The sequence below is a fragment of the Podarcis tiliguerta genome (assembly GCF_965153285.1).
Source record: "Podarcis tiliguerta genome assembly, chromosome: 3".
NCBI classification, from domain to species: Eukaryota; Metazoa; Chordata; class Lepidosauria; order Squamata; family Lacertidae; genus Podarcis; species Podarcis tiliguerta.
This window is the reverse complement of record NC_139536.1, coordinates 39755658-39771737: the sequence shown is the minus strand read 5'-3', so window position 1 is coordinate 39771737 and position 16080 is coordinate 39755658. Positions and strand designations below refer to the sequence as shown.

The 16080-nt window shown below is 42.2% G+C and overlaps 1 protein-coding gene and 1 long non-coding RNA gene across 10 annotated transcripts in view; one reads left to right on the top strand and one right to left on the bottom strand.

The window, feature by feature from the left end:
* The window catches only part of LOC310673684, a 50386-nt gene that overhangs the window by 21753 nt on the left and 12553 nt on the right, over positions 1-16080 (bottom strand). The gene's annotated exons all lie outside the window — the stretch shown is intronic.
* The window catches only part of VIT (vitrin), a 36547-nt gene continuing 32903 nt past the window's right edge, over positions 12437-16080 (top strand). For 4 of the 9 annotated variants that reach the window (XM_083432177.1, XM_083432174.1, XM_083432172.1 and 1 more), the window contains exon 1: positions 12437-12804. The gene's annotated coding sequence lies outside the window, so the exon portion shown is untranslated. The remainder of the gene's footprint in view (positions 12805-16080) is intronic. The other 5 variants (XM_083432173.1, XM_083432176.1, XM_083432171.1 and 2 more) reach the window with 3 other exon arrangements.

The following is a 16080-nucleotide window of genomic DNA, read 5'->3' as shown; positions in this document are numbered from 1 at the left end:
GAATGTTTTGCGTGGCAATACAATTATTTCTAACCTCCGAGAAGATACACAGAGATAGAAAATGAGGACTAGAATTAGATCATGGCAAGGACAGCAATATATAAAATAGCAGTAGAACCCATCCAGACTGCTGCTTTATTGTAGACGTATGTAGCAACATGTTGCTGATTGCATTAATAGTGCATTTGAAATACATTTGTACCAGATCATCCACATCCCACTTTTATCAGTTGTTCTGCAATGCTTCCCAATGCTCCCACATTATTGCGTCGACACTTATCCCCACCATTGACACCTATCCATTTTATTGTTCCCACCGTCACCAATTCCTCCCTTTCCCTCTCTAACAGCAAGTAAGTTGTGCTGTGTCTCCATGCCACCATTGCTTAATTTGCAGACTTTTTACATTTTTTTAAATGTTGGGGCTGTGATTTCTGTGCTAAATGCTGTTCATTTGCAGTGGGGGACACACAGGGCTGGTGTTCTCCACAGTGGTGATGTGGTTAATTTTGGAAGTCCTGCCAGTAGTTTGACTGGATTCATTTCTTCTTTAAAAGTGGATCGACATGTGTGCAATGCATGATGTTTAAACTATAGGATGGCTGATTCAGATCCCCTGGCATCTGGGGATAAGCCCAGCATGTACTAAATGGTCACAGCAGGCTCAGGAACCAGAACAGACCTCTATGCTCTGTTCATCCCACTTCAAACCATTTCAAACCAATCACAATTATCCTAGGCTTTTGCTAACCAGGCGTGGGACAATTTGACTTTCTCAGCAAGATACTTGAAAACAAATAATCCAATTAATGAAAGAAGCAGAGTGTAAAAGTGCTTTGGAGTATTTGGGAACAGGGCAGATAATTGGTCAGCGGCACCTCCCTCCTGGAAAGAATCTCTGAACAATGGCTGCTTGAGAAGCCCTCCTTGTTTAACTTAACAGTGAGGCTGGTGTTTGACCTCCACAAAAGCCAAAGCTGTGACATTTCACTGGCAATCCAAAGAGAGAGAGAGAGAGAGAGCGCGCAAAGATGGACACCACATTGATGTGCTGGGCTATAATTAAACAAACTTCAGGAATGGCATTCCTTCGAATTCAACAGTGCACTCACAGCAATGGGTTATGTAACATTTCCCTAGCTATTCAAGCTGACTGCTGTTAGTGAATAATCAAAAAAGGTCATCTGTTAAGAAATGCAGCTTTTGTTTCTAAGGTGGGAAGGAGAAGGAGTTTATGAACCACAACTTCAGTTCATCTGTGTTACAGACTCAGCTTTCTTACAAGGATTTGTAGTGATGGGGGTGGTTATTTTAGTGTTTTTAATTCCAATTCTGCTATTTTTAATTCAACTCTGTCTCTTTTCGGGAACCAAACACCTCTTTGTCCCATCTGGACCAAGGAAATAGATGGGTTTTGGATCAGCTTCCCTTAGAATGTTTCTCCAAGCATGACCCTCGCTGTGCAAAAAAAGTCTTGTGATTAAGATGCCTTGTGACTGGCTTAATCTTAACTGGTGCTCAGAAATTAATTCTTTAGCCATTTTCCTTGCAGAGAGAGGCCTAAAGCCATTGACCTTCTCCGTGGAGACTTCATGTGAGGTATAATGACTTTTGTTTTTAACTGAGTTCCCTAAATCAATCCAAACTAGTTGTTTTAATTAACATGTCTATAACTCTTTCCACAAAATTATCTTTCCCCCAGCCAGATTAGATGGGTGTTATTTGAGTTCCCTCACCTACAAACATAGTTGCAAACTTTAATTGGTTTAGTCAGTAGATTAGTAAACGCAACATTTACTTGGGCTCAGGGAACACCTGCTACTCCCTAAGTGCTGAAGCTAAACAGGTGCGGATCTGATCTGTTCCCTGATGGGAGACTATTGGGAGGTAAGGTAATTGTAGAATATTAATATAAAACATGAAAGAAAAGGAATAAGAGTAACAATGGGCTTAGTTTTTCAGCATTTAAGGTGGCAAATAGAAAGGTGAAACATTTGCTATGAGCACCTTTGAGGGCTCAGCCACACTTCCTTTTGTCCTGCAACTTTCCCTTGAGAAAAACTTCTCTTTTGTGTTCAGTTAGAGCAAACAGCAGTTTGAGTTTTCTCTGGACTGACGTTTGTTCCAATTTAGCACTAAAGAGCAGGTTTCCCCTGAGATCTGTTGGATCAAAGCACTGCTTAGTCCAACATCCTGTTTCTCACAGAGCCTTATATGATGTGCACGAGCAGGGCATGAGGGCAATAGCCTGACACCATATTTGTCCAAATCTTTCTAAAGTCCTCAGCCCTATTCCACATCAGTAGGGTGATTATAATAACATTGGCAAGTTGCTTTTACCCCAAACACTGTATACAGGCCTTCCTTCCATCCACAAGTGCATATATACAGTAATACTTCACTTCTGATTTAATATACAGTCACAAGGACGTCAGGGAAGTTTTCCTAGCCCTTTTCAGAATGAAGGTGCTTCTTTCAATAAGTCTTGGTGTGCCTTGCCAGAATGTCTGTGGCTTGCTGAAAAAGTCGCTGCATGGTTCCCCTATCCAGCCGAGATGTTAATTGGCCTTATAATGTTGTGACAGGGTTGTCTGCTCAGCTGTATAGAAAACCAGCAGGAGTCCAGGTTAAGTAGGAGAAACTCTCCTGACTTCTTCTGATTGATTTAACAGGTTTGTTTGTTGTTGTCTTTTTTAAAAAAATAATACAACCCAAGAAAAGATTTATCAAGTCATTAGACCTCATTCCTTGAAGGAGCTGAACAATTCATATCGCAACAAAGCACACAAGGTATGACCCAAGAAACTATCAAAATCAAAGTTTTATATCATGCCCCCCCCCCGAAGATAGACCAGTAGTGTAGCAGAGGAGGAACACAGGGGAGCACGTCAGTATTTTTTCCACAGCAACCGCTATACTGTCATCTGCTGAAACAGCATTATTACCCCTAAGTGCTGAAAACTTGGTGAATTAGAGCAGGCATCCCCAACCTGCGGCCTTCCAGATGTTTTGGCCTACAACTCCTATGATCCCTAGCTAACAGGACCAGTGGTCAGGGATGATGGGAATTGTAGTCCAAAACATCTGGAGGGCCAAAGGTTGGGGATGCCTGGATTAGAGGATAGGTTAGTCCTGTCATATGATCCCTTCATTAGGTAGACTAAACTCAGACAGTGGGCATGGGTGGGAACAGCCATAGAGCCCTCCTCCCACCAGCAACATTGCTGTTACCTGGACAGGACAGGACTGGTAAGTGTCATGATTGTATCAGCAAGAGGATCAGATTCCCAGTGCTGGTTCTACAGGTACCACCCCAACCTTAACCACCATCCCTACAGGGAAGAGGGTATGCTGGAGGCAACAATGGGCAATCCAGCTTCACACCAATTGGAATCCTTAAAGCTGTTCCTGATTCATCTCTTGACATCCCTGCCTCGCCAACACCTCCTGGCATGTATACAAACAAACAAATCTGACATTAGTTAAGCTGTAATGTGGACAGCTTGCTGGGTGGGAGGGCAAGCTGTGAAACAAACCAGTGGAGCAGGGGGTAATTTCTAAGGTGGTAATGTGAAACACCCTTAGGCTAGGAAGTTGGTTTTTACAGCTCCTTCAAAAAGCCTCTGAAGACACACTAGCTGTGTCTACCTGTCCAGGGTTTGAGAGCTAGGGACTGTTGACCACCACTGACAAACTAAACTGGTAGAGCTCAACATAGCACTTCTCTAAGAATGGCTTGTTTGCAGTGCCATCGTCCTTATGAATGGGGCAAGGTGGAGATGAGGTTACGGGTGTGGGAGGGATTTCCAATTATACAAAAGCAACTTGGAAGACTTCACATTAATGCGGTTTGGAAGATCTCCTGGGGTTCATATGAGGTGGTGATAGCAGAGAGGCTGAATTAACTGAGCAAGAACAAATTATGTTCACTTAATATAGAGACCTTTGTGCTCAAGATGGCTGATTCACCATACTGTACTCTCAGTCAATCCATGCAGGAAAAATACAGCTCTGGTTAAGGCTCCATACTTCTGATGGAGTGGACTGGCGTCTGTTAAAGTCCATAATAGATGTTGTTGGTTTTTAAGGTGTAACAGCGAAACTGGACGCCATCATCTGCCCAAGCTGCACTAAAACATGTCTCTCCTGCATTGGTCTCTACAGCCACAGCAGGCACTGTAACTCTCCAGGGGTTTGACTTCAACCCCCAATGGTGGACTCTTCCATTGTTTCTCGAGACAGACAGATGCCAACTGGCTTTATATGGTCTAATATTTAGGGAAATTTTGGTTGTTGGTTTATTCTGTCCTAGCCCAGAGAGGATTGAACATGGTGACACCATTGTGTCACCTCTGGGCCTGTGTTTCTCCATAGTTTGGCTGTGCATTTATCAGAATGATCTAACAGAGGACTTACCTGGTAAGACACTGCCCAGAGGCCAGTGTCAGAGCAGGAGGGTCAGGGACATATTTAGAAGGCATTATCTCTCTAACAAGATTTGGACAGCTATGTTCAGCATTTTAGACCTAACAAAGGAACAGGTATTTTCAAAGTGAGCTTTCAAAGAAGGCTTTTAAACTCTTTTTGATCTCTCTAAGTATCTTAAAGGGAATTTAAATTGAGAATGAGTGACATTCTTTGTTCATGTGCCACTCCATATTATTAGCTTTGTAAACAGATGCTGGGCCTCATTCATGTCGCTCACACTAACAATTTGGCTGCATTGCCCATTCTCATATTTTCTGACTTACTTTTGATTATGTGCAACTTGTCAGGGCAAGGTGGCTATTTATTTGGGGCTAATGTTTGTGTGGACACTTAGCAACGTATCTGCTTCTCTTAATAAACCACTTAAAGTGAAGTAAGGAAGTTCATTCAGAGTTTCATCTCCCTTGTTCTCCTCTGCAGGCACTTGTGTTCCCCCCTCTCTGAACAGACAACGGCCATGAAGAATGAGACACAAGCCAGGGACTGATGTGGGAGAGGGGAATTGCCTCAAATCAGGCTTGGATTCAAACCTAAGGAAGTTAATGAAGGAACATTTTCCACCCCTCCTTCCCCAACCTTCCAGGAAGGCTGCTAGAAATATTTGTCCCGGTATACCTGACTGCACCATCCCAGCTTTATTCCCTGAAACAGCCTATCATCACCAAGATTGTGTTACGATAGTGGAGAGCATGCCCCATCTTCAGCACATTATATAAAGGCGCAGAAAGTTTCACACGTCATTCCATCCGCTATGCAGTGCAACTGTTAAACAGAGAGAAAACACACAAAGCCCTCAACATCTTTCCCCACTTTTATCTGTTAGGAATTATTCAGGCTTTCCCACTTAACAAAGGTTCGAGCTATTCTGAGCTCAGGAGGGCCACCCAAAATGAAAGCAAGGCACACACTTGGCAATATTGATGAGATCTTGAAAGAAGGAGCCTCCAGTGTCGAGTTTTGCTTTTGATTGTGCCAGCCATTCATTAAGATCTCAAGCTGGTTCCTCAAACAACACTTGGCCTGTATGTGCTCTCGACTAGAAACAGCCAGTATTTCTAGCACAGTTTATGTGATGAACTCGGACACCGTTTCTCCCATGAGAGCCATGTTATAAAACTGTGACCATAAAACCATTACAGACAACCTAGGTGGGTTGTCCATGGCATATAGTTAAGCTCTCAGAAAAATAAATCCCTTTTCCGTATCGGTTAGGAAAACTACAGTCGGTTGCGTTCTCAGCTGAAGTGTGTGGGTTTTAGGAGGAGTGGGGGAGATGTGGCTTCTTTTGAAGGGTTCCAACTATCTCAAAATCAGGAGAGAGAAATAAATTAATCTCCCATTTGATGACATTGGCAGTTCTGGCTGCAGCAACTATTTGGAAATGTAAAAGTGCCAGTGCTGTACTACAGTTCCAGCGTGTTACCTCCAGAAAAAAAGGGGGGAAATCTGCATTTTGTTTAATCCCTAGAGAACTGAATGAAGTAGCCAGGGACAAGAACACCACAGAGAGGATCTGTTCAGTTTCATGGAAGCAGGCACTAAGTAGTTGTTGCTGGCACTGCCTACCTGCTTTGACAGGCTGGTGCCACACGGAATCTCAGCAGAAGCCCTGTAGGAAAAGTTCTGAGGAGCAGCACAACGGAGGCCCTTATTGGAATTATATTTCATAAGCCTGGTTTACAGCGAAGGGCAAAGCAATATGTAAAAGTCACTCAGATTCAGCTGTGAACCACAAAACCTCTTCTTAGCTTTGTGCTCTTCCACTTTGGTTCAACGTTACGGGAAGCTCCAGCAACTGATTAACTGCCTGAGCACTACATAAGATTGCTTACGGCAGAAGGACCCCATATTTTAGAGGACCTGCACTATGTAACTCCTTGTGGTTGTATGATTGTGCAATGCTTGGTAAGCAAATATTTTTACACCACTGGTAGGGCCGGCCCAAGAGATCTTGCTGCCTGAAGCAAAGCAGCAAATGGCACCCTCCCCTCCAAGACAAGGAGCAGAATACCTGTGTGCAGCCAAGTTATTTTGGCACCTGAGACGGACCATCCCACCAGTCCCTCCTCAACAGTAAAAATGCAGCAATAATAAATCAAGCCAAAATCAGCTGTGTAAGTCAGTCACCTCACTGTGCATAATGGTGGGAGAGGGAGAGAGAGAGAATGAATAGCAAGTACCCACTGGTAAATAATATAGTAACATCAAATCTTAGTTTTGAAGTCCTGCTTGAAGACCACTGGATGTTCCCTCAGTTGCTTAGACGAACAATTGGTCAACTCTTTAGAAGTTTCTTTTTTAAAAATTTATTAAAGATTTTCTTGGTTTACAAAAGAACACCTGGCCTCTTTTTTCAGGTTGTACAATATTTCTTACAAATCAGTTACATTTGTTGTGAGACATTGATGTTGAGTACAGTATAAGGTTGGGAAAGAAGAGGGGCGAGAGGAGGGGTGGTGTGATGAGGCATATTCTTTTGTAAAGTGTGCTTGTGGGGTTTTGTGTCAGTAGTGAGAGGTATTGGGGGGAAGGGTGTGGTTGGTTATCTGTGGTTGGCAACAGTGGGGTTTGTTTGCATTTGTGAGTGTGGAAGAGCTTGTAGGGTCAGGTAGGCCAGATTGATTTGCATGCTGTTGGTGGATCCTTATTGTTGTCTTGTTGGGCTGTGTATGTGATAAAGGGAGCCATACTGGGGTGAAAGCATCCTCTTCTATTTGTCCCTGTGTGAGTTTCACTTTATTGGTTAGCTTTTCTAGTAAGGCCGTTTCCCATGCAATTTGATACCATTGGTCCATGTTTACTCCTGACATGTCTCTGCAGTGTCTGGCTATGAAGCTTCTGGCTGCTGAGAATAGGTGGGTTATAAGCTCTGTATAATGGTGAGTGGTCATTATGATCTTGGAAGATGTTCAGTAGGGCCAGTTCTGAGGTGAATTCTAATACCTGTTTAGTTATTTTGCATATCTCTTGTAGGACTGCTGTCCAGAAGGGTAGGGTTTTAGGGCATTTCCATGACATGTGGAAGTATGTGCCTGTGGAGGTGCAGCCTCTCCAACATCTTGATAAGGTTCCTGGGCATCTCAGTGCCAGTTTCCATGGTGTTAAGTACCACCTACAGGTGAGTGTCAGAGCGAGTTTCCTTATTTGGCTGCTACGGACTTAAAGGGAGGTTTACGCCACATTCTAGTCCATTGGGTGAGATTAATTTGTCAGACACTAATTAACTACTTTTGAAAATGAGGGGAGGTCCACAAGCAGTTCATCATAAGGTAAGGTAAAGGACCCCTGGACGGTTAAGTCCAGTCAAAGGCAACTATGGGGTTGTGGCACTCATCTCGCTTTCAGGCCAAGGGAGCTGGTGTTTGTCCACAGAGAGCTTTGACTATGTCATGAGGATTACTAACCAATGAAAAATGTAACAAAACACACACAAGCTATTGGATGTGCCTAAAGTAATTCTTTGGATTCTGGTAAGAGGTCAATAGGTTGCCAGCCAGGTGCCAATGGGCACCTCAGCATCCACCAGGACATCCTCTGGTGCCTACAAAAGATCTCAGTAAATATCCCCACAAATTTCCACAATGCAGGAGAAACTGTTTGTTCTTCCTGCTCAGTTCCTATTTGCCGTGGCTTGGACTCTCTTACACTGAACATGCTCTCCCCCTCATTTAATGTTCCTTTCCCTTTTCTTGCTCTTTTATATACAGCAGCTATTTTCTATTATACCACATCCCATAGAGCAGCTATTTTGTGGCTGGCACCCATGTTACTTTCCAAATGTGACCACTGGACAAAAAAGCTCCAAAAACTGGGAACCTCTGCTTCTGTTTTCTTACATTCTGTTATCCCTTGTTTGCTTTGCATAAAAGAAGCTTGTTTACATTTGATTTGGCACCCTTGAGAGGAATCCGCACCCTGGCCTAGGCAAACTTAGGATCAAATGCAATCTGGTATCACTTTACACCTTGTTTGTCAAAACAAGGTTTCGAAAGGATTAACTGAGGAAAATGTTTCACCCAGTTAGTAAAGTTTTGCTTGAAGCCTATATAAAAAGCAGGCAACACCCAGCCTGACTTCTCTCACCATAGTGGCCTCTGAAGTTGGCACCCTCATTCTAAGCTGCAAACAGTTTAACAAGACGCTTGTGGTCTATAATGAACACAAACTTCCTCAGAAGAAGAAGAAGAAAAAAGACCCCAAAACACCAACACCACCCCAACTCTACCCTATGGTATTTCCTGATTCCAAATTTAATGGGCACCATTCAAATTTGGACTCTTGCTGTCAATGGTAATTAAGTTACAACATGGAATTTGTGGGCATTTCAAGTTCTAAATACAGTACAAAGTCCAGCATCATCTAGGGAAAAGCAGCTTCTCCAGAACACGCTTCATTCAGTAGGTCAGTGCTTGCTCTGCAATTTTCAGTGCCCCAGTTTTCTGTACCGAAAGTAAATGACCTCTCTAACTGATCAGCATTGTCAGGGAAATAGCTAAAATATGTGACCATAGCTATCCTGTTATAGTCAATGCTCCAAAATTGGCTGGCCAGTCTGGCTCATTTTGCATATACTGTAAACAGCTTGGGCAGCCCACACTTTATCATTCATCCTTGACAAATTTCTTCATAGCAAAGTAGCTCATTATACAGGTTATAGACAATATGCAATATTTCTTATGTGTTGTGAGTTTACTCATCTGTCATGGACACGCCAGTCAAGAAGCTAGAGAAAAACTTTATTGTCCCTCTAAAAACCAGAATGGAAAAGCAGCAGCAGGAGCAGGAAACACCTAACTCTGTCCAGGTAAGTCCAGTGTCATCTTGCGATAACTAGACAGTATAATGGCACCATCATTTATAAAACACTAAATTTTTTATCGCACAATATCCCTGTCATCTTTTACTCTCCCTCCTTCCTCGTCTTATATATTTAAAACTTTCTACAGGTTTTTTTCCGTATGTGTGAAAGAGAGAGAGACAGAGGATCATAGCTGTCAACGTTTCCCGTTTTTTAAGGGAAATTCCCTTATTCCGAATAGGATTCCTCGCAAGAAAAGGGAAAAGTTGACAGCTATGCAGAGGATCCAGACCTTGCATAATTGTATCTAATTTATAACACCATGCAGATGCATCACATGGAGTCACAACCTAGTCTTTGCCATCTCTGTTGTTTTCTAACCTCACATCCTAGACAGCTTTCATGCACTTTTTAATCTTCTGCTAAAGCAGAAAGACAGACAGTCACACCTCCTTCCACCCAGTTCAACTATAGCCATGACACATGTCCCAGCCCTTACCTGCTGTAGCATGCTAGTCTCAAATATGGCAGGGAGGAGGTTGACTGGGCAGCAGAGGGAATGAGCTGAAGGAGGTGCAGTTTGCTTTCTTTCCCGCCTTACCAGGAGTTCTAAAAACATATGGACACTGTCCAAATTATGAGGTTGCAACCCTACAAAGCCGCTGCCTGGTGGAACATAGAAGAAAAGGCTAAGGAATAAATTCTACACAAATCCAGACAGGAATCCCTAAGATGGTTGGATGGCATCTTGTACTCCCTCCTATCAGGTTTCTCGGGCTCAGCTAATCACAGAGCTGGGCCTACTTTTTATTATTATTTTTTCTTTTTGCAGTCACCATAACAGGGTTTTATAGGAGGCTAGAAAAAAATGCTTTGTGGGGGGCAGTTCAGATTCCCAAAGTGGGGGGTTAGACTCCCATGCTTTAAACTCTTTCTAGAAAGTGTGTGTGTGTTTATTTCAATTTTGTAATAAGAATGTTTTTTTTAAAAAATCAGACTAAAATACACCACACCCTAGTAATACAAGTTCATTTCAAGATTAGAACACATTTTACCTAAATCTGTTGACCAAAACAGCATTTCAGTCCAAGTTAAACCAAATTTTGAGGGGTTTGGCTACCGGCCCTACAAATTTTCCTGAGAGGATGTCCCATTGAACTTATATGGACTTACTTTTGACTAAATGTGCATGTAACTGCACTGTTAAGCATGTGCAAAACTTAACCTGCAAAATCAACAAAATACTCCGCTGCTGAACTCTGGCAGAGCCCTTATATTTTTAAACAAGAAACACCATCCATGGTAGCAGTCATGGTTGAGGCGACTTGCTAAGTATACTTTAAGCCTCAGAGTCTAAGCATATAAATCTCCATCCTCAATTATTGCTTGAGGCTGCAAAACAACCCAAACACACACACACACACACACACACACAGAGAGAGAGAGAGAGAGAGAGAGGGGGAGAGAGAGAGAGAGGGAGAGAGATTGGTACAATTGTAGGGTTGGGAAAGACTTGCAGTTTCCTGACCTAGCCCCCTTCACCAAGAGTCAGCCAGAACAAACAAGTCTTTAGTGGTGGACACCAAAGTCACTCTTGTTCCAATGAGTCACATTTGACTCCTGCAGCCATGGAGTGTGGTAGACTGGGAAGAGGCAAGAATGTGCCAGCTGCTACTTCCTAGCTGCATCACAAACAGCTCCTACAGGGAACAGAAATGATAGAGAGGAAGCTCAACAGAAGTGACACTAGACTGGTCTGTGTTGAATTGATGCTCTAGATGCATCTAGCCTTCAGATTTTTCCCTCCCTGCCATCCCATGCAGCACAAGGAGAGAAGGGATTGGTTCACCTGAGACCAGCAATGTCTCCTTCTTGAACTGTTACTGTTATGGTCCCAGGTCAGGAGTCCTTGGAGGCAGTCCTCCAATGACAGTAGCCCTGAGGAGGAGATGGAGATGATCCCTGGTCTGCAGTCACCAGAGCTTGAATTTCCTTCCCTGAATCCTGAGGAGGCACTTCCTTCACCAGGCTATGCTGGTTGGTCCACAAACTGCTTGCAGAGATCAGAAGAGCCCTAAGGATATATTCCTACATTTTAAAATCCCAAGGACTAAAATAAGCCAATGGCTGCACACAAGGGCACTGGTCCTTTAATGGGCAGGGTTTGGGTCCTCAAATACTAAGCTACAATGCTCTGTCCATTGCTCCTTGACAATGTTGAGACAATTTGCATGCTCTGCCTGAGCTGCAGGATCACTAAGTGTGGTCCTGAAACCCCCACCTAGGTACCTCTCCAAGGTGCTGAGCTTTGCCTTGCCCCAGCCCCATGGATCAGAGCAATTTTAATTACTTTGTAAGTAAAAATTGGGGTCCAAGTTTGCTTTCTTCCTCCTCCTTACCAATAACCTTTCCTTTTGTGCCGTGCCTTTTAGATTCTAAGCTTGAACACAAAGATTTATTATTGCTCATTGGAAGAGACCATGAAGACGACACTGAACAGGGATGGAGAACCCTGTCACTCTCCAGATGTTGTTGTTAAACTCCTATCAGCCACAGACAGCATGGCCAATAGCCAGGCATGAGGTCATATAGTTCTGCATCCCTGGCAAAAATTACAGTCCATTTTTCTAGTCACCCTTGTGAGCCCTTGTGAATGGAAGTGGAGCAGCTTCAGGGTGATCTCCATGGAAGCTAATGAGGCAGATAAGACAGGTGAATTTATACCTCATAATATATTGCTGCTCTTGACGTCAACCCAAGAAATGGGTCTATATTAACTGTTCAAAGAAGGTCTAACTTGTCTGAGAAAACTGTTCTTTTTTGTGTGCATGCTCTGTTTATGATTTCATAGACTCAGAATTGTAGGGTTGGAAGGAACCATGAGGATCATCTAGTCCAATTTTTTGCCCGACGTGGGGCTCAAACCCACAAACCTCAGATTAAGAGTCTCATGTGCTACCAAGTGAGCTAAAGATGATTAGATTCTAATCAGTATTCTGTTTGTTAATCCCTCTCCTACCAAAGAGGTTGCAAAGTATCGATTTCAGGAGTGGTAAAATAAAGGTATACATGGACGCACACACCCTGAGTAGAACCAAAATAGAGGCAAGCGAGTTTTACTTTTCCTCAAGGTTTGACACTCTGAATAAAACAGCACATGCCAATTTAGTTTCCACAATATAAAAATCCCCACAAGAGGAAAAGGAGGGGGGAAGTGGGAGGGAGAAGAAATTTAAAAGAGCACCGCCTAATTCAGCAGCTACATCAGTCTAAGGAGCTCTGTGTTTGTGGAGAGAGAGAGAGAGTTTACTGTGTCTTTCAAACTACTGGGAGCTTGACGGGAATATTTGATGAGAAAGGAAAAAGGTGCCCTGGATTTTTTTTCTTGCTCATTTCTGATTCTTTAGAGTAATATTGTCTGAAGTTTGTGCTGCAGAATATCTTGGAAAAAAATAACCCAGGCATACTGGTTGGAGACAAGGAGTTTTCTCTTTAAAAATTCACACACCTCCGGCAAGGTAATACTGATTGTTTCCCTATGTATGATTCATTTATAGATCTAATTTTGGAAGGGAGAGAGCAAGCACATAATTCTATATTTTGGATAATTCAATGCTTTGCATGTTAGGGGGATGCCCTGAGGGTAAGTAGTGTCTTTAAAATGAAATTGTGATGCAAATACCATCATTTCTGTGCATTATTGATATGCCCACAAAGTGCATGCACACATACAGACACACACAATGTCTACTAAGCTTTGATAAATCCATCATTTAAATACTTTTACAGGCAAGTAAGGTGTCTGTAATTTGTTTAATGCTTTAAGAACCATATTCATTTTCTCAAGTAGGTTTCCTCTCCTCTTTCTTTCTTTCTTTCTTTCTTTCTTTCCGTATTTAATAACTAGCACCACTAGTTTACAATTGCACAAATATTGAGCTAACTTGGGGCACTGATATATTTTTCTCCTTGCTGGGGGTTCTAATTGTCTCACTGGTTGATATATAAATTTATGTGGAAAAAGAGGGTTGATAATGCAATGTGTGTGTGTAAGGCACTGGAATCATCTCTCTGCCTCTCCTTTCACCCCTGTGCTCCCTGCCTCGCCCCCAATATCCTTTTGTGTTGAATGGCTGCTATGCTAGTAAGACTTTAAAGAGCAATAGCATTATCAAGCCTGTCACAGCAGCTCACCTTCTCCCAGGGAGATTGGATTCTTGATAAGTCTCTGCAATGTGATTTGTGTCAGGCCAGTAGCAACATGTACCAATCACCCCAAGCGAAAATTCAGAGAAAGAAAGGTTTTTGTGTGTTTTTTAAAAAAGTTGGGGTTGTGTTTTTTTTGTAATTCTAGTACTTTTGGATTGATAAAAAAATCACACTTTGGGGATGGGTTCTTGGGCAGTTATCCTTCTTTCTGCCTTTCATTAATTAGAAAACAAAACAGATCCTTCAGAGGCTGGCAAATCAGAAAGCAGCTAAAATCCCATCATTCATTAGCTTGTCAAACTGCCCCAAAAGGAATTCAGTCAATGTCACAAGGTTTTCAAAAGGGATTTTACAGCAAACAGAATCAGCCAGCTTCCATTTCACCATGCCATGGATACAAACATTTTTTTTAAAAAAAAAGAGTGTTTGTATATTAAACAAAGAGTGAGTTCCTGCAATTCTTATTGGTGTGTGTGGTGGCGTGTGTGTGTGTGTGTGTGTGTGTGTAATTAGGTGAAAGGAAATACAGATAGTTTTATTACTGAAATTATTACTCAAATTGCTCAAAAGACAACATCATAACATCTGAATGTGGATTGCTACCAGACTCTGAACAGACTTGTTTCTCATTTCATTTTAATGTGATCTGACAAATTGCTTGGCAGAGGTGAGGGTTCTGGGAGAAAAAGGGAAATGCATTTAGACGTCTTATTTCTTTATTTTAAAAAAGCATGCATAAAAGGAAACAAATGGGGAAAACATCAGTATCAAGATGATTTAATGTGACCCTGATGATGGGCTGAAATGAGGGTTGGGAGGACACAGTGTCAAATGTGGGGCAGGGGAAGAGTTGTGTAGGGATTTTGCCATTTGCAAGTGCTGCTGAGATCTGGTCATGGCTGATGTGGTAGAGTAAAACACCAACCCTCTATGAGGAGTTTGGCCAGCTTGAAGCAGCCAGAGGGAGGACCACATTGCTGCTTATCAAAACTCTGCCCAAACCGAACATTTCAGTCAGTAGCTACTATCGTCGAGCTTATTCAGAGTTGTTGGAGAAGTGGGGGATTATCTCCTTACTTTCCTCTTTCACCTGGACAATTATCGCCACACTTTAATGTTGCTGTTGGTATTTAGAAAGTTTGCCACCAGTTGCGTTCATCAATGGCTTGAAGTGGATCAATTTCTTGTGTACTGAGAGTAGATGTAAAGCTATTTCGCTGGGATTAAAGTAACTTTCCTTTTGAAGGTCCCTTCATGCTATAAGGTGGGGACTGGGAACCCCACCCTCTCATTGGCTGATCTTCCTTCATTATATTGGTGGCAGCCTCACCAAAGAAGATGGGAAGATTGTTCTGGTTCTTCTGACGGTCCATCACAGAAGGGTCCAGGTTGGGGAAGGCTGGTTTAGATTTTTTTTGCCAGGCAAAAGTACAAAATTTTGCTACAAACTCTTGGAAATGTCTGCAAAGAGATGTGGGCCAGGCAAAAACAGCTTCGAATTTCAGTTTTGCCAAGTTCTGGACATACCTGCCAGTGCTTTAAAAGCCACGTTGGGCTATAAAAGTACATTTTAAAAATATTCCATTAAGTTTATTAATTAAACTTCTTTAATTTAATTACTTAATTAACCTCTCTTTTTTTGGTTCAGTACACTGCTCAGTTTTATTTGCTTTTTTTAAAAAAATCTGGTTTTTAGGACTTTATTGACTGTCGCTAACTGTATTTTATTGTTCTTATGTAATCTGCCCTGAGATTTTTAACCAAATTACACAGTATACACTTTTAATATCTAAAACTTATCATATATATGTAATAATAACTTTGGTTCTGGAGGGGATAGACTAGTATCTTGAATTGTCTCATGCCAAAGGCTGCTGGGGAGACTGGGTTGGGGGTGCCAGTGGTAGATGCATATGGAATCTGCCTTGGGGATGTAGTCAACATAGCACTAAGTCACTGAGAGGATCCTCCCTCCAGAGAGCCCTGGGATGAATGCAAACAGTTAGCATGTGGGTAATCTAACACATTGCACTTGTGCCAGCACTTGCATCTCCTTGCCAAGCAATCAGGAGAATTTTACCTGATTAGAAAGAGAGGTGTGATAGAATGCTCCTCACCATTTGGAAGGGAAATTCAGGCAAACAGCTTTGCACGTTCAACATTTATTCCATGCACAATGGCATAATCGCCTGCCAATGAATGTCCATATTCAACCCTAATCTCAGTTGTGTAAGGGCTTGTGGTTGCTCAAAGCTACACTTTTGTCCATCATTTCTTCACATAAAGACAAGCTATAAGGATAAGCACAGCAGCAATGAGCTCCATCTTAAATTAAGCCTATATCATTTTCAGACGATGGAAGTGTTACCCAGTTCAAATCATGTGTTCCTAATGTTTTCAGACTGCTTTTATGCTCCATTTCTTCATGCTCCGTTCTCAACTGTGCATCATATGTCTTTTATATAAACATATCAATGCAACGTTGACACCAGGAAACATGGTATGCCTACTCTTGAAAATCAGTTCAATTGCGTTTGCAAACAAAACATTGGCAGATATGGAATTTTTAAAAATAAGAAATATGC